Genomic DNA, 20,360 nt, shown 5'->3' with positions numbered 1-20,360 from the left:
TCACCTGAAAAGAAGGGACCACAACTGAAGAATTTTTTAGATCACACTGGTTCATGACCATATTGTGAGGTACTTTTTTAATTGATAACCACTGTGAAGGGTCCCATTGCTGGGCAAGTAGACCTGGGATATTTAAGAAACTGAAGCCCAAGAGGAAAGTGAGGATCAAAATGTGGATTCTTCATTCCTTCTTAGAAGGGAGAACAAAATACTCACGGGAGAAAATACAAGGAGGAAGAGTGGAGCAGTGACTGAAGAAAAGGTCATCCAGAGACTGCCTACCTAGAGGTTCATCCCATATGCTGCCATCAAACCCAGTCACTACTGCTGATGCCAAAAGGTGCTTGCTGACAGGAGCCAGATATGGGTGTCTCCTGAGATGCTCTGCCAGAGCCCTACTGATACAGATGAGGATGGTGGCAGCTAACAGTTAGACTGAACAAGGGGAACCTAATAGAGGAGTTAGAGAAAAGACTGAAGGAGATGAAGGGTTTGCAACACCATAGGGAGAACAACAATATCAACCAAACAAATCCCACCAGAACTCTAAGGGAGTAAACCATCAACCAATGACTACACATGGAGTAACCCATGACAGCAGCCACATATGTAGCAGAGGATGGCATTGTCCGGCATCAATGGGAGGAAAAGCCCTTGGCTCTGTGAAGGCTTGTTTCCCCATTGTAGGGTAATGCCAGGGCGTGGAGGTTAGAGTGGGTGGGGGGGAATTGGAACATCCCCGTAGAAGCAGGGGGAACAGAGAGTATGGGAGAGGCTGGGAGAAGGGGATAACATTTGAAATGTAAATACATAAAATATCCAATATATATGTATTCAATATACATATACATACATACATATATACATATATATTTCCATATATACATCTACATATATATACATCTTCATATATATATACATCTACATATATATACATCTACATATATATATATACATATATATATAGTGTGTGTGTGTGTGTGTGTGTGTGTGTGTGTGTGTGTGTGTGTCTATGGAAAGAAAAGTGTCTTAGTAAGCCTGAGGAACGATGCCAGTAAGGGGTATCCCTCTGGTCTCTGCCTTAGCTTTTGCTTCCATGTTTCTGAGCTCATTTTTTTTTTTTTTTGATGCTGGATTGCAACCTGTAAGTTGAAGCAACACCTTCCCTCTTAAGGTTAGACTGCACAGAAGTATATGGCCCAAGTACACCAAAACACACAAACAAACAAACAAATTCAACAAAATCATTGGAGGTTTCTTGTCTCATTATGTTATGTTAGGAGGTTAAACATATCTTATTCTTACTTATCTCATTTTAAGCATGTATTTTATCCCTGTTTTACCCTATACACCCCTTTAAATCCCTGAGTGTGTTTCTTAGTACATGTCTCTTCGTTTTTTTTCCTTTCTTGAACTCTGTTTTGATTGTTTTGTCCTTTTCCTATGCATTAATTTTTGATTTATCTCATTGTATTTATTAGAAGTCTGCTTGCCTTCTAATGAGAGACAGGAAGGTGTTGGATCCAGATGAGAGGGGAGGTTGGAAGGGAACAGAGGAGTAGCTTAAGGATAAAAGTATAATCAGAATATATTACAGGAGAAACATAGCTATTTTCAATAAAAGGGAAAATATTAACCTGTGGTCAGTTTAACATTTTTCTTCCCATAGTCCCTAAATTATAGTTCTATGTGTTTAATTCTGCATAAAATAAGTGGTTTATATGGAGGCAATATTTAATTTTTTGTTAATGGCTTTAGATCATAAAACATCCTATAATGAATAGGTTTACCCTTATTCATTGAAAAGCAAGAAACATGTCAATAGTTTCAAATTTGAAAATTCGTGATTTAAACAGACCCCAGGTTTTCTTAAAGATCATGTGAGTCTCTCATGTTCAAATGGATTGAATAGTAACAGGTCAAAGAGAATACATACAAACCTTCTGCTCAAAGAGCATGGTGGACAGTCTGGAGAGTAACTCAATAGTTCCTCTTTTAGCAGCACCATGGAAGTTGCACTGTGACCTGTGCTACATCCCCGTTCATTGGATGGAAACTTCATGTCGTTTGTATTGGAGGAAGTTTGCTGATGCAGTTTGTGGTTTGCCAGATGCAAGTCTGAACATGAACTGAGAGTGCAAGTGTGATGATGTCAACTGGGGAACATCTCCCTTGAATCCAGACCCTTGATTCTGTGGAATCCTTTCCAGTGAGACAGATTCGATATCAAGAAGTGAGATTGAGTTATGTTTGTCTTCATAATAGCCACACATCACCTAATAATCATGCTTCATTCTCTGAGTCTATCATTAAAATACAGCCCATAAAATGGTTTTCAGATATGAAGAAAATGTTGTACATTGTCATTGTCCTTGGAAATGACTGACAGTTAAGAAATGACACTCTTCCTTTATTTATATAAAATTACCAGTGAAAGGGTCATTTTGCTCTTATAGACTTCCCAGATAATAACTTTCTCTATCATTGCCTCATGATACGCATACTTACTTCCTTCTATAATCCTAGATTTCCTATTTCTCTTACCGTAATCATAATGACCTTCCTCCATATTGCAACCTAGTCTGCATGATATAGTCTCTCACCTGAAGGGTGAATCTCATTCTTTTTAAGACAGGGAGAGATGACTTTTACATGTTCCTGATGCCTCAGTGTAAGGGAATGCTGTGGCAGGGAGGCAGGAGTGGGTGGGTGGGTGGGGGAGCACCCTCATAGAAGCAGGGAGGAAGAGGGTAGGATAGGGTGTTTGCAGAGGGGGAACCAGGAAGGGGATAACATTTGAAATGTAAATAAATAAAATAACCAATAATTTTTTTAAAAAAAGAATTGAATTTCATGCCTTCAGTTATTGTTAGTTTTGACCTTTGATGTCAAGAAACAGTAACAACAATTACAAAGTAAACCAACCTAACAACAAACATACCTTAAAACCATTGCTCTCTCAGACGATTTCTTCCAGAATATTTCATCTATACATTCTCAGAGTATATTATCCAGTCTTTTTCCTGCATGGTTTTTGTTATTGGTTGGACTAGAAGAAGGAAAGTAGATAGTACCATTCTAGGTCCATGAAATAGTAAGCAATGATAGAAAAGAAGTAGATATTAACATATAATGTATATATATATATATGTATTTACATACATACATACATACATACATGCATACATATCAGAATGCACGAATGTTTATTTGAGGTCATGAGGCAGTTTGTAGTTTCTAGTATGTATAGGGTACAAAAATATCGTACATTTAGGATCATCGTGACTTTTATCATGTGTGTGAAAGTTTCCTATGACAAAGGAAGTTTGGGTAATTTAATTTCAATAGTCATCTTGTTGAATGATTTTTCTTTTTCTTACTTTTAAACTCGCTTATTTCTGGAGCTTTGATCATAAACCGGCACAATCAGCTGGATGCTATTGGCACCTCTTAAAACAAAGGAGAGACATACTTTAAAGTCTAAACATAATCCAACTATTCCTTTTGGTGGATTCTCAAGAAGAAGAGTATAATGTTGGCAGAGAAAAGAATTACTGTTCAGGGAGATATAATATGAAGCTTAGAAAGGAATATTTAAGACTAAAATTTACAAGTGCCAGAGCGTTGAAAAACCTTCTTAAATAAAGTTTCTGTGTGGTCCCTGGCTCAGAACACAAAATCTGGAGGAGGTTACCATGGTGGTAAATAACAGTATCAGACAGAGTTAAAAATTAAAATAAGCAACAGATGAAATGGCCAGGTTGAATAGTATTGCGCCCATCTTGGATGGAAATATGTTGAAGCCTAACCTGGAACTTAGGAACTTAGAGTACATATGAAATATACTTTTCACTGTAAGTAATTTTAAAGTTTTCATTATGTATCCTAGTCTGTTTTGAAGTGATTAGTTTTGTAATGGAAAATATGGAAATAGAGGAAGAGTGCTAGAGTGTAACATGTACATTTTTAGTCCTTTCTGTACATGTAATATTTTGAGCCATGTCTCCTAAATCAATGAATAGTAATCTATTCTTTACAAACTATTATGATATAACTTATAAAGGTAGTTTTATTTATCCTTTTACCCAACTTCTCATAAATTAATTTCTACCTCCTTTCTCTTGAGAGTGTATGTGTGTGTGTGTGTGTGTGTGTATGTGTGTGTGTGTGTGTGTGTGTGCATGGTGTGTGTTAATTAACTCATCCAGGTCAGTTTATTTTGCTTAAGCACCTTGTGAATGTGGCCTGCTTGGGGTGTGATCAAGCTCCCTGGGACCATGCCTTTAAAGAAAATTGATTCTTCCTTTCCCAGTTCTATCAAATGTCAATAACTTCTCAGTTAGAGATGGGACTTTGTGCTGTCCTTCCCTTCAAACTGAGATCTTTGTCTGGCTTGTCATGAAGGTGCTATGCATTCTGTCACAGTAGCTGAGTTCATATGTGCAATTACCCAATCGTGTCTAGAAAACACTTTTTAAAAGCCACCTACTGTACCCAACTCTTATAACTCCTTCTTTTTTCTCTTCGATAAAGATCCCAATATCTATGGGATATGATTGTGATAAAGAAGACTGACTTAGTGCTGAATACTCTGGATTCATTATTTTATGAACATTGACCAGTTGAACATTTCTATGTGACTCATATCTACTCCAAGAAGATACTTCTATGATGATAGCTGAGAGAAACAGTGATTAATGGTATAAAATGAAAATTAGAGATCATTTTAATTCTGCCTGTTTAGCAGAATCATAGTGGTAGATTTATCTGGCCAGAGGTTTCTGTTAATGATACTAATTATGGGTCCTTCCTACACAAGGGTTTTAAAATACAATGAGAAAGTGGTTGTTTTCTCCTTCCTCATTGTATCTTGCTACACAATTTGCTGTTGTAGCACTCAGACTCACAGCTAAAAGGGATTTATTATTGATTTCTCTTTCAGTACCAAACAGAGAACCTTACAGAATTTTGAAAAAAAAAATCTAGCCATGCTAGTATCCACTAGATTTCTCCATTTCATGAGTCAAATATTTGGTGTCTCCAACAATAGTGTCTTACCATCAAGTTCTATGACGTAATGAATATCAACTTCAGTAGCTTGTAATGTTTTCATGTCTATGACAACCTATTGGCTAAGAACTCACAAAAAGAATCTTTATTTGCTGGGTTGTGGAGTTGAGAGACTAAATTTTTGAGTTCAAACTCCATCTCAAAGAACCTGACCTAAGTTGAACTCAGGTATCAGGCCAGTACCTAGCACCAATTTCCAAGTTAACACCCAACACAAGCTGAGCCTAGCTCTAGTTTCTAGACTAACCCTAACAAGCCCTGTATTTACAGGTTAATCTCTCCCACAAATCCAGTGTTTAGGAATAGTTTCTAGATTAACCCCTAACAAGCGCACTGTCTGCCTAACAACCACCAATTAGGAAGAAATAAGAAGTTTACAGTTTGGATCCCAGCACCAGCCAATTATGCTAAAGGTCACAATAACACTGAATTAGATGCTTGCCAGGCCGGAAACACCCCTCCCTTGAAGCTTTCTATGAAAACTTGTCTCAATGAATGTTCAGGGTTTTTCTTTTTCCTCCACCAGAACCATCCAGTTGGCTATAGGGCAAATCCCTATATTTCATACTTGTATCTATTTTAGAAAATTCCTACACTAATAGAGTCTAATATATCCTTTTGAAATGGCTTCCTGGATAGTTATCCCTGCCCGTAATACCTTCATTTACCCTGCCCTTCCACTGCCCACCCTATTTACTGTACGGTTATAGAAATCAATGTGGAAGGTCCACAAAATATTGGAAATAGATCTATAGTATGAACTAGCTATACTACTACTAGCCATGCACTTAAAGACTGTGTATCTTACTACAGTGATTCTTTTTTTTTTTTTTTTTTTTTTTTTTTTTTGAAGCTGGGGACCGAACCCAGGGCCTTCGCTTCCTAGGCAAGCGCTCTACCGCTGAGCTAAATCCCCAACCCACTACAGTGATTCTTGATGTTTGCGATAGTGTGCAAGACTAGGGGAATGTTAGGGCAGTGAGGTGGAAGTGGGTAGGTGGGAGGGGGAGCATCCTCATAGAAGCAGGGTGAGGGGCATGGGAAAGGGGATAACATTAAAATGTAAATACATAAAATATCCAAGAAAAAGAAAAAAAAGGCGTCGGGAGGAGAGTGTGGCATACCTTTCCTATACCTACCTTTCCTATACCTACCTTTCCTATACCTGAAGCTTACAGGAAGTTGTAAAGTGCCCAACAAGGATGCTAGGAATTGAACCTAGGCATGCTGCAAATGCAGTATGCACACGGAATGCCAGAGCATGCCTCAGCTCTGCTTTACAAGTTGTGCAAGACTATTTCTTCTAATTTTAAATATATATCATAATTACAACATTTGCTCTTCACTGTACTAACCTGAAATCATTACATATAGTCCTATTTGCTCTCTTTTAAATTGAGTGTGTGTGTCTTTCTCTCTCCTTGTATTTAAAATTATATAATACATTGATATATATCATAAATACACAAAATATCCTGCTTACTCAATATGTTACTTGTATGTAGTTTTTCAGGGCTAAACATTTTAATTTTTGTTAGAACATTTGGTTTTGGATAGACATCCCAAAAATTTAAAAATTTCTAAAATGATAAACAAGTTCAGTAGAGTTGCAGGATACAAAATCAACGTGAACAAATGAATAGTTTTTTTTATAAACCAACAAAAAATATACCTTGAAAGATACTAAAGAAATGATTCCATTCTCAATAGTCTCCAAGAGTGAACATTACAGACTTAATGGTATTACATAATATACAGCTTCAGTGATACTAAAGAAATAGTTACGGAAGGAATCTAATACATAAACATTTATGATTTTAAAAAGTACCTTTTAACATGAATAGAACCTCATCATATTCCCCTTCCTTTTTTTTTTTTCTTCCAGAAAACTACAGCTGGACCCAATGTGGAGAATAAAATTTCTTGGGATTCACCTTATCTGCAGCTCAAAGAACATTTTAGAAGAAGGCTTGGATAGATTCTAAGAAACAGAACACCAGGAAAACATCTCTTCTAGAAATAGCTGCAGAAATAGACTACAATGGTGCTTATAAGTTTTTTGATCTAAAGATTTGTGTACTGGATTATCTGACTACTATGTAAGGGTGATGTACTGACTATGTGTCAACTTTAAACAAGCTAGAGTTATCAGAGAGGAAAGAGCCACAGTTGAGGAAATTCCAGCTATAAGCCATTTTCTCAAGTAGTAATCAATCTGTGAGGACCCAGCACATTGTGGCAGGTGCCATCCTTGAGGTAGTGGTCTTGGGTCGTATAAGAAAGCAGGCTGAAGAAGCCTTGTGAAGCAATCCAGTTAGCATCATCCCTCCATAGCCTCTGCATCAGCTCCTTCTGCCAGAATCCTGCCTTGTTAGAACTGTCATGACTTCCCTTGGTGATAAACAGCATTGTGAACATGTATGCTGAATAAACCCTTTCCTTCTGAACTTACTTTAAGGTAATGGTGTTTTACTGCAGCAAGAGAAATCCTGACTAAGACAGGTTAAGTTAATATATTTGAAAATACTTGCTCCAAAGACAACTAAGAATTGTCTAAGTAAACCTCCCTGGGTCATCTGAATTATTTGGAAAATATTTAATGATTCAGTAAATTGTGAATTAAGAACAAAGTTATATTATGGTATACAGATCTACAAATCAATTGTGTCCAAGTTCAAACTCCTCTCTCTATGGAAATGTCTGTTCCCATTGTATTGTCAGTTCACTTCAGCAGTTTTTGTCTCCAAGTAGAATCATGACACTTCACTGTTTCTTCAATCAATTAAATGGATTAAACAGAATCATTTAACCCATGTACATTTTATAACTCTATTAGAGTCACACGGTTACCTGCTTCTGACAATTAGTCTTTACCATAGCTCATTGGACACTTGCAGAATCATGCACATTTGCCTATTTACCAGCCTAAGGAAGAGACACTGAATTATTTACATATTTATTACACAACTACTCCTTATATAGACAAAAGCATTTTTCTGGAAAGTAAAAGGATAATGAGTGAAATCACAAATTTAGATTATGTACCAAATTGAAAACATTATAGACTAGTTAGACTGAAGTCTTATGCAATATAAAAAAAGTATCCAGTCCATAAAGTGGAATAAGAAGACAAGGAAAAGAAGTCAAGGGTGACATGTATGACCCAGCTTTTGAAAAACAGGATTTGGACTTGGATCTTGAAAGCTTGGTTGAAATTCAGCAGGGGATAAGTAGAGTAGAGGGTCACCTTGGTGTCAGAGACATGCAGGCAGAGTCCACAACACTAATACTCAGAGATCATAATTCATGACTTCATCCCTCCTGACAAAAAAAGGCCTTATCTTTGACAACATCTTTATAGTATGTATAGTGAACTGTGTAGTGTTTATCTTTACATATGAAAACAACAAAGTAGTTGAATTACATTTTTATTATTTATTTGTTCCGATAGACTAGAGTTTCAGAATTTTTTACTCTTGATCCAATACACAAGATAAACCTTTTAGTAATTGTCCTATACATAGTTAATTTAAAAGTTAACACTCCTAACATTGCGCCGCCAAATAGAAGGATAATTATACTCTACTTAATACGCCACAATTTGCCAAGTTCTACTTTCTGTGTAAGTAGGAACTGTATTGTTCTGAGATAAAATCCATGGCTACAGACACATCAAAATCAGCTAATAAACACGATAATTGAACCACTCAATTCTATCCCATGACTTCACTTTCATTCTCTACTACTTAATCAGTTCACCAATCAACAGTTATTTAAGATAGAAAGACATAGTAGACATAAATAGATATATTATTTTTTTTCTTCCAAACTTTCTTTACAAGAAAGCAATATTGACTTTCCTACACACCTACTTCTCATCTCTTCACTTGATTCTTTCATAAAATAATTTGCTTAACTCAATATATTGGCTTTTCTTAAGATGTTTCCAATAGACTTATTGATTTCTCAAATTTTTCTCCCCTTCTCTTTACTTTAGTTTTTTAACTCCCCTGATGCAAACCTTATGCTCTTATTCATTCAGACCTCATTAAAACATGAAACTCTGAACAATGATTTTTTTAAAAAAAATATGAAAGAGAAAGTCTAATGATTGTCAATTCCCAGAATATAAAATCAATCACTAATAGGGAAAGACAAATTTGTTTACTTTTGGAGGAAAAAAAATCACAGATACGATGGTCGTCATTGTATCTTGAACATAGAGAATTAAAGATGGACCATGTATGTGAGGCACAGGGTCAGGGTGTATGGCTGAAACTAGAGCATCAGTACAGAGATCTGATTGGAGACAGTGCTGACACAGCATGTTAGCGTTGACCACTCCAGAAGGTAATCATTGCAAAGCAATCTGTAGAAGTCAAACTGGATGAATATTGCCCTGAGGCTGAAACCCATCCAGCAGATGCCTGTGAGACAGGTAAACGTGACACATTACTTGCTTCTTTCTCTCCATAAGCATGGTATTCTGAAATACTGAAGAAATATATACCTAGCGAAACATGAACTGGATGTTTGTAGGCTCCTGTTATACTCAACTGTAAAGTTCTAATGCATTTAGTACTGCTCCAACCATGGACCTGAGTTCACCTGTTCATCACCCTGTACTGATTTGACTATGCTTATTTTTCATACTTTTTATTAAATGAAGGGGTAACACAAATCATGCTTCAACACTTCTCACATGAAAGTGCTAGATTATATAGCTTAAAATCACTCCTCCATTGTTAGAGAGAATGCAAGCTAGTACAACCATTCTGGAAATCATTCTGGGGTTTCTTGAGAAAATTGGAAATAGTACTACCTGAGTACCCAGCTATACCACTCCTCAGTATATACCAAAAAGATTCTCCAACATATAGGAAGGACACATGCTCCTATATGTTCACAGCAGTCTTATTTATAATGGCCAGAAGCTGGAAAGAACCCAGATGTCCCTCAACAGAGGAATGGATACAGAAAATGTGGTAAATTTACACAATGGAGTACTACTCAGTTATTAAAAACAATGACTTTATGAAATCTTAGGCAAATGGATGGAACTAGAAAGTATCATCCTGAGCGAGGTAACCCAATCACAAAAATAAACAAACAAACAAACAAACAAAAAACAACAAAAAACCCCACATTGTATGTGCTCACTGTTAAGTGGATATTAGCCCAAAACCTCTGATTAACCAAGATACAATTCACAGACTTCATGAAGTTCAAGAAGATGGATGACCAAAGTGTGAATGCCTCAGTCCTTCTTAGAAGGAGGAAAAATATTCATAGAAAAATAGAGACAAAATTTGAAGCAGAGACTGAAGGAAAGGCCATCCAGAGACTGCCCCACCTCGGGATTTAGCCTATACACATACAGCCACCAAACCCATACAATATTATTGATGCCGAGAATTGCTTGATGCCTGATATAGCTGTCTCCTGATAGACTCTGCCAGAGCATGAGAAACACAGAGGCTCGCATCCAACCATTAAACTGAGAACAGGATCCCCAATGGAGGAATTAGAGACAAGATTGAAGGAGATGAAGGGGTTTGGACCCCCATAAGAACAATACCAACCAACCAGAGCTCCCAGGGACTAAAACACCATCCAAAGAGTACACATGGACATACCCATGGCTTCAGCTGCATATGTAGGAGAGGAAGACCTTGTTGTACACCAATGGGAGGACAAGTCGTTGGTCCTGCCAAGACTGGATCCCCCGGTGTAAGGGAATGTCAGGGTGGAAAGGCAGTAAGGGGTGAGTGGATGGGTAGGGGAATACCCTCATAGAAGAAGAGGGAGGAGGGATGGAATGGGGGTTTATAGATAGGAAGCTGGTCAAGGGGATAACATTTGAAATGTAAATAAAAAAATCCGAAAAAGAAAAAGAAACAGAAACAGATAAAAAATACCCATAAAAAACAGAAAACGTGGGTGCACAGTTCACATGGTAAAAATTAACTATTTTACCCCCAGTCCTATTTTATATGTGCATATCCTGTCTACACATGCTGATCCATGCAATTAACTTATTTTTCTAGAAACAATATATTAGAATTCAAATGGGTTAAAACAAGAAACACATTCTGAAAGATCACAAAGAGGGAAGAAAGTGATTTTAGATAGAGCTTTGAACTTGCAGGAAAAGAGAATAAACTTATAAATCTTATAAAACTCAAAAAAAGGAAACTAGTTTTAGTAACTTTGGATTTCTCAAGAACACTAAGGCAAACAGTGGGATATCTTCTGAAATTCACAGAAATGTATTAAAATAATAGAACAGAATATAGTCACTTTGTGTAATTTGAATGAAACGAGACCATAGGCTTACTATATATTTGAATGTGTAGTCACCAGAGAGAGTTACTACTTAGCAGAATTAGCAGGTGGGTCTATTAGGAAGTGAATGGCTGAGGGTGGGCTTTAAGGTTTCAAAAGCAAAAGCCAGGCCCAGTCTCTCTCTGTCTCTGTCTCTGTCTCTGTCTCTCTCTCTCTCTCTGTCTCTCTCTCTCTGTCTCTCTGTCTCTCTGTCTCTCTCTCTCTCTCTCTCTCTGTCTCTCTCTCTCTCTCTCTCTCTCTCTCTCTCTCTCTCTCACACACACACACACACACACACACACACACACACTGCCTACTGCCTGAATACAGATCCAGATGTAGAACTTTCAGCTACTTCTCCAGCACCATGTTTGCTTGTGTGCAGCTAAGCTTCCTTCCAAGATAATAAAGGACTAAATTTGAAACTATAAGCAAGCCCCAATTAAACGTTTTTCTTATAATAATTGCTGTGGTCATGATAACGCCTCACAGTAAGAGAATACGAACTCAGACACTGATTTCTTGATAGTTTTTGTTTGTTTATTTGTCCTCAGAATTATAGTTTTGTATGTCTTTCATAAGTTCCTCAGGAGATATGGACTGTCTTTTCTTCTGTGTTGTTATACCTGAGCCCTTTAGAAACACAGGCACATGATGTAACATTTTACCTTCTCGGTTAGACTGAAATCTTATCTCTGAAGCATAAACACCTTACTATTTCTGACACATAATATAAAACAGAATCTGATACTTGTTAAGCACATGAATGTTAAACCCTTTTCTGTAGCTGATGCTAAATCAGTGAATATTATACATCAGAATTTAATTTTTTACAGGCAACTAATCCATTTTACCTGAATGTTTCTGTGTAATTCTTATTCTTTTATGATTTGTTAAGTAAAGATTACTTAATTAAGAAAAAATTTCTTAAAGGATGTGTGTGTGTGTGTGTGTGTGTGTGTGTGTGTGTGTACCACAGAGAGAGAGAGAGAGAGAGAGAGATACAGAGACAGAGACAGACAGAGACGGAGAGACAGACAGAGACAGAGACAGGAAAGTAAAACATTAAAGGGATAAAAGGATGGAGAGAAAATATGTTTATTTGTTAAACACAATTTCATAAAACATACGTATTTGGCTTCTAATCATGTAACCTTTTTAACATTCCAAATTTTTGACATATCTATCAGTGAAGATATTTACTGCATATATTTGACATAAAAATAGGAAAATGATTCTGCCTTTGTCTTAAGACACTGTATGCTTAAATTGGTTCTAATGTAGGGGCCTAAGGTTAGGAATGAAGTTGGACATCTAGAACTACAAACAAAGATAATATGAACTTCTTTTGTTCATAGTCTGAAGAGTTCTGCCCTCAAATCTACACATGAAAATTTAAGCATCGCTCCAGCATCATTACCACGTGAGATACTGTGGTTTTAGTTTGTATTCAGTCCAGCTGAGCATCATTATTTTCCGCTCAACAAATTAAATTAAATTCGGGCCAGAATGCATGATGTCATTCACTCTTTTTTTTAAAGTTTCTTTGGCTCAAAAATATTCCTAGGTTAGATTCTGAAAGACGGAGTCTGAAGATGCTAAGGAGGACTAGACTATTCCTGGTTTCTCAAGGCTTCCCCATTTGCCTGATATTCTTCCTTGGAAATGTATGATGAGGTAAAGGGTGACTGCTGGAATAGCAGAAACTGAGTGAGTAGCCCCTGCTGGAAGCCAGCTCTGACTTCAGCTGCTAAGGGCCCCGCCTCAATCTAAGGCAGTATTACAAGGATTATGGGGCTTTACAAGAAGTTACTGTGATGTAGAAACCTGAAAAGCTGCTTCCAAACAGCTAGTTCAAAAAGAACTACTTCATGTTTATGGGCCGTTGAAAGTTCTTTGTTAGGCTAAAAAAAGAAATATTAAAATGAAACCCAGATGAGGATAAAAGAGCAGGGAGGAATTGGATCAAATACCTCAATACAAAATCGAAATTGCAAACCTGAAGGGTGTGGGAACGGCAGGAGCAGAAATCCAAACATAGAAATCGGAGACTTAAGATAAATTGATACAATCAGGGAAAAATAAACTAAATTGTTGGGCCAACTAGAAATAAAGTACCAAAATTGGAGCCATGTGTTTGACGAAAGAGGGAGATGACATAGGAAGCATTACCGAAATGTGGTTCACTCTGGAGGATGCTAAGCTATGCATAAGATAGACAGGCTTGCACATCAGTAAAATGAACATAAAACACAGGGCGAGAGTCTCCCAAGTAAATGGGGTATTTAGTGGCTACAGAAGTGCAGGGAGTAGCTTGCTAAAATATAATCAGTCATTTAGCCCTGGGTCACTTGGGAAGGATGAGAGTGGAATGTGCAGTGGTCCCTGGATGGAAAGAAAGGAAAGACTTATGGACAAAGAGACCACAACTATGTGAAATGTCAACATCTTTTCAAAGTTAATTACTGGCTTTCTGAGGCACAGACTAGGAAAGACAAAAATGACATGAGAGATATGATGATTGACAATTTCCTCAATCTAAACATCACTTATTTGGATCCTCCCAATCTTGATCCTGCCTTACCAAGATGATTTTATTTTACTTTTACTCAAGCATAAGTGTAGACTCATTCCTTAAATGAGCTTCAGTGTCTATAAATTAACAATATGTGAAGAAATCCATTATTCTCTGAGGACTGTATAAAGAAGACACACAATGGTAAATATTCTTAGCATTGATGTGAAAATGTTGCTCAACATGAGGAGATAAATGAGAACAGAAGACCAAGAATAATGCAAAGAGATAAGTACGTGTTTCAATTGGAAAAGCACCATTATTCATAAAACAACTATGATGTGCTGGCCATCATGGGGCATAGCTTTAATCCCAAGACATGGGAGGATCTGAAATTTGAGGACACATGGGGTATCAGGACATGTGCTGCTTAAAAATGTCAGGACTGTAAAAAGAAACAGAAAAAAAAAGAAAAAAAGAAGAGCCCCATCAGACATCAGGAGACACGAAGCCTCCAAAGTTGGCGTTGAATTTGTGTTTGGTGGCTGCATACTGCTAGACATGGGTCTACAGTTTTAAAATTATATCTTCTTTTGTAATTTATTTTTACTATTATTTATGTCTCCACCACCACCACCTAGTAAAAATTCTATAGGCCCTTCGCATATTTATCATGACTTCCGGTTAGTGTTTGATGGGATTACTGACTTCCACATCTTTGCTTCATTTTCTTCTATTCCACAGTGTTTCTTTTGCTTTATTTTATTTCATTAATGTCCCTTACATGTCTCTTGGTTTTGTAATGAGAGACAGAAAAAGGATGCATCTACATGAGAAGGAAGGTTCGGAGGATCTGGAATTAGAAGAAGGGAAATATATATTCATGATATATATGAAAATCTATTTCAATAAAAGAAAAGAAATGTCGGTACTACTATTAGAAGCTTGGATACACATGTATATTTTGGGGAACAGATAAAGTCTTAAATGAATATTTATTATTGACAAAATCTAACCCTGCCTCTTGACCATAGACAGCACATTTGTGCCTGGGTTCTTTTAAGGAGAATGGCAAAGTATTCATTAGGTATGAGTAAGGAAGTTCACAAACAACTTACTTTTAGCTGAAACCAGTATGTGGTAAAACTATCAATATATATGCAATTAGAATGTCCTCTTGCATCCCAAATCCTGTCACCATGCTGAAAAGATTAAAATTAAGAATCCTTCTTGATTATCTTTTTTCAGATGTCACAATGGTCATAGTGCCAACTAAGTGCACATTTCTGATATAGGATGGAAAATGGGGTAAATGAGTACCAAGCTGCCTTTTGAAGTTAAAAATTTTCTCCAAATTCAGAGTGCAAGAATCTTTGAGAAATCACACATAAACAGACAATTCCCTTTCATAACTACTTATTCCTATACATGTGCTTGCCTTGGGTGAGATGTAGTTGTCATTTCAAATATTGACCCAGCTGGTGAAAATTACTTCTGATGAAATATAAGCATTTGCCTATTTCATTTAAGTTTGATAATACATCAAAAACCTATCTCACAAATTACCCAACATTCTTGATTGATGATCACTAACAGTGAACAGAGACAGGAAGATGCGTTCTGAAAAGCACTACGGGAATATCTCTCCTACAGTGACAACTACATGTGCAAACAGGTAAGTTTGGTAAGTTAAAAAAAATCATAGCATATGCAAAATATAGGGATTTAATCTGGTGTATTATATCAAACATTGTACATATGTAACTATGTAGGCCTGCTTGGTTTGCTACCCTCTGTACAGACCATGCTGACTTAAAACACGTGAGATCTACTTGTCTCCATTCCAGGAAAAAAAAAGTCACATACAGCCATACTCGACACAAAATTTTATTTTTCAGTCATGAAATCATAAATTCACTCTAAGAAGAAGCAATTGTAGTTTTTAACTTTGATGTTAGAAAAAGAAATAATTCTGAATATGACTTCTATGGCAAGGAGAGAAAGAAAGAGAGAGAGAGAGAGAGAGAGAGAGAGAGAGAGAGAGGAAGGAAGGAAGGAAGGAAGGAAGGAAGAAAGAAAGAAAGAAAGAAAGAAAGAAAGTTGATAAACAAATTTTGTATGAAATTCAAAAGATAATGACACGATAATGACACAGTGAAAGAAACATTAAAGTGTTTATAGAAACCAGGAAAACACTCCAGCAACATACAACTTTTAGGTTAATATACAAAATATATCAGACATTCAAGGAATTTAGTAGTAAGGAAACAATCCAATTAAACATAGAGGTTTATGAAATGATCACAAAGAACAAGAGTTAATACCTCATTCCTAATTACCCTAGACTTTCCCTGTAACATAAAGTATAATTTGTACCTGCTTACTTCTTTAGAAATATAGCTTAGTTGGAGTTAAGAGTTTGGATGTCGAGTGACTAAATGTAGATAATCCCATCACTTCAGACTCTTGGGAGTGGTCCATTGCTTCCACTGCCATCAGAAACCTTTTGTAAAGGAGGGATCACATTGCAAGACAAGAAGCCAGATGGACAGTGCACGCATGTATTTAGTTTCCTTATGACAAGCTTCTCTTGTTGAAATAAACCAAACTCTCATAGGAATTACCCTATCCTCTTCTGAAGGCAGTCCCCTCAATGACCTGGCAACTTCTACCAGGTCCTACTTTTAAAGGCTCACCCATTGAGATATTTAGGATCCAAGCTTCTGATTTATGAATCCCTAGAGAGCAAATTACATGAGATCTTATGATTAACCGTGAAATATGAAAGAGAAAGTCACAGGAGATATCAAGACACCAGATTTATTTTAGGATGGTTGATATAAGAAGAGACAATATAAAGTGATGGAAAATATAGAAAGATAATGGAATATTCATTAATATGAAAGAAAACAGCAGGTAGGTCACATGACCCAGTAATTCTCCTTCTGGGTATATACATGAAAAACTGAAATCACAATATGTTTTAGATACCTGCTCTTTGCTGTGATGAAACAATGGATACTCTGTAATGAAAGGTGGAGGAAGCTGGTCACATTGCAGAGGGTTAAGAACAAAAGAGTTTATCAGGAACTGAGACTGAGTTATGATAACTCAAGACCCATACACAGTGATGCATTTCCTCCAGCAAGTTTTCACATTCAAAGGCTCTAAGTATCACCACTTGGCTACTGGTTCTTTAAGCATGTGAAAATATGGGAGGCAGATACATCACCCACTTAAACAGCAAAGAAATCTTTAACATAAAGCTCATTACCCCAGTACTCACCAATGTATAGTAGTAATTGGAGGATTTATCAAAGAAAAGATGGTAAAAGCAATCACACACACGCATACAAGCATGCACGCTCACACACATGCATGCACGCTCACACACATGCATGCAAACATAACATGCTCACAAGGAAGCAATATCTTAAAATAAGATATTTCTATTATTTCTGGCCATATTATTTCTGATGTTAAATATGATGGGAGAGATTATGCTAGATGGAACGAGCCAGATGTAAGTAGATAAATGTGTTTAATATTCCTTATAGTTTGAATGTAAATTTTCAAACTTATTGAAACAGGCAATAGAGACATGAGATACAAATGGAGAGATGCTGGTCCGAAGCTAGGAGAGTCATCAGGAAGAATATATTCTGGATGTCAATTATAGAATATAGTGGCCATATTTAATGATATTTTTAAATAATAAAAATTGATTCGACGATAAATATTTTGTTTAAGCATTTTCTTTTATGAACCAAATCACATACTGTAGACCATGCTGGTCTTGAACTCACTGTTAACAAGACAATGTGAATGCAAACTCACACAATCCTCCTTCTATTAATGGATTTAATGGGTTGTTTCTAGCTTCTGGCTACTATAAATAAATAGGACTGTTATGAACATATAAGAGATATGTTTCCTTGTTATATATGTTGGGGAATCTTTCAGATATATGATTAGGAGTGGTATAGATGGGTCTTCAGGTAGAACAATTTTCATTTTTCTGAGGAACTGACAGATTGATTTCCAGAGTGGCTGTGCTAATTTGCAATCCCACCAGCAGTGGAGGAGTCTTCCTCCTTCTCCACATTCTTGCCAACATGTGCTGTCACCTGAATTTTTGATCTTAGTCATTCTGACTGGTGTAAGGTGGAATCTCAGGGCCATTTTGATTTGCAATTCCCAGATGACTAAGGATGTTGAACATTTCTTTAGGTACTTCTTGAAGATTTGAGATTTCTCAGTTGAGAATTCTGTTTAGCTCTGTACCCATTTTTCAAAGGATATTTGATTCTCCGGAGTCTAACTTGTTGAGTTTCTTGTATATATTGGATATTATGTCTTCTATCAGATTTAGGGTTGGTAACCTAATCTGTAGGTTGCAATTTACTCATATTGAAAGTGTCTTCGCCATACAGAAACTTTTCAATTTTATGAGATCCCATTTGTCAATAGTTGAACTAAGAGCCCGAGTCACTGGTGTTCTGAGCAGAAAATTTTCCCCTGTGCTGTTGATTCAGGACAGAAGTATAGAGGGCCAGAAAATTGTACAGAAATATGTAGCAATGTGGGATAGGGAATTGGGGATAGCAAGTAGAAAGTCCCATATGTCAGGGAAGCAAGAGGTTCCCATATCCAACAGGGATGACATTAGCTGAAATACCCAACAAAGGAGAGATAGAAGCTGTAGAGACCATCTCCAGTAGACAGGCACGGCTCCCAGTTGAGGGATGGGGCCACTCACACATTTCAAAAAAACAATAACCCAGAATTGTTCCTATACAAAGGAAATGCAGATTAAAAAAAAAAATGAATCAGGGACTGAAGGAAAGGCCATCCCGAGACCACGCCTACCTGAGGATCCTCCCACCTGCAGACACCAAACTGGACACTATTGCTGATGCCAATAAGTATGTGCTCCCAGGAACCTGGTATAGCTTTCCCCCAAGTGGCTCTGCCAGCACCTGATTAATATAAATGCAAATTTTCACAGTCAACCATCGGACTGAGCCTGGAGAGCCCAATGGAAGAGTTAGGGGAAGGAATAAAGGATCCGAAGGTGATTGCAACCCCATAGGAAGAGAAACAATATCAACTAGCATGATCACCCAGAGCTCACAGGGACTTAATCACCACTCAAATAGTACACATGGAGGGACCATGACTCCAGCTACATATGTAGCAGAAGATGGCCTTATCTGGCATCAATGGGAGCAGAGGCCCTTGGCCTGTGAAGGCTTGATTCTCCAGCATAAGAGGACGCTACAGTGGTAAGGCAGGAATTGGGAGGGTAAGTGGGGAAGCACTCTTATAGAAGCAAAGGGGAGGAGCAATGGGGTGGGGGTTTGCAGAGGGGAAACCAGGAAAGGGGGGTCAAAATTGGAAATGTAAATAAATAAAATAACCAATGAAAAAGAAAAAGAATCAAAAAGAGCTCAAAAGACTTGCTTATGATAAGTAAGTGAAAAATGTTGTGTCCTTTATCTGTACTCATGTTTAACTTTCTCATGGGATATCTGTTTAGCTCAAAAATTCTCCTCAATATGGTGCCATGAAATCTGTGAATTTGCTTTAAGCAGATATCAGGGCATCTTTGAAATTTAGTTAATAAAATTGTTTCTAGTTTTTATGTTTGAATGCTTAGTCCCCAGTTAGAAGAAATGTTTGTGAAGAATTAAGAGGAAAGGCCTTGTTGGAGTAGTATATGTCAGTAAGGATGGGCTTTGAGATTTCAAAACACATGCCAGTTTCTGTTTCTGTCTCTGTCTCTTTCCTTCTTCCTCCCTCCCTTTCTCCTTCCCTACCCGTATCCTTGGCTTATAGGATGTAAAGCTCTCAGCTGTCCTCTAGCATTATGCTGGACCAACTGCCAAAATTCTTTCTGACATGATGATAATGGACCAACCCTCTAAGACTCTGCAAGCAAGGCCCCAGCTGAATGTTTGTTTTGTAAGAATCGCCTTCATCATGGTGTGTCATTACAGAAAGAGAATGGAAATCAAGACATCACGTGTGCAAATATATATGTGCAGGAGGGTGTGTGTGTGTGTGTGTGTGTGTGTGTGTGTGTGTGTGTGTTAAGAAATAACTCATTAGTTAAAAGCAATTGCTGATCTTGCAGAATATTTGGATGTGGTTCCCAGTGGTCTCATGATGGTCCATAGATATCTGCACCTCATGTTCTAGGGGATCTGACTCCATCTAATGGTTCTCTGAGCACCAGGCATCTTTACACATGTGCATACATAGATATACATACATACATATAAAACACAGAGACACATAAAATAAAATAATTAAATCTTAATAAAATGGCACGATTCCATTACTCAAATTTACCTTAAACGTGCTCTTGTGAAAATCCTGCCTACCACATTCCTTTTTCTGTGAAGTCAGAGCTGTCTGGGACTCATCAAGGAAGCAGCTGAGCTCCACC

Source organism: Rattus rattus, chromosome 7 (genome assembly GCF_011064425.1).
Source record: "Rattus rattus isolate New Zealand chromosome 7, Rrattus_CSIRO_v1, whole genome shotgun sequence".
NCBI classification, from domain to species: Eukaryota; Metazoa; Chordata; class Mammalia; order Rodentia; family Muridae; genus Rattus; species Rattus rattus.
Note: the sequence above shows the minus strand (reverse complement) of the source record.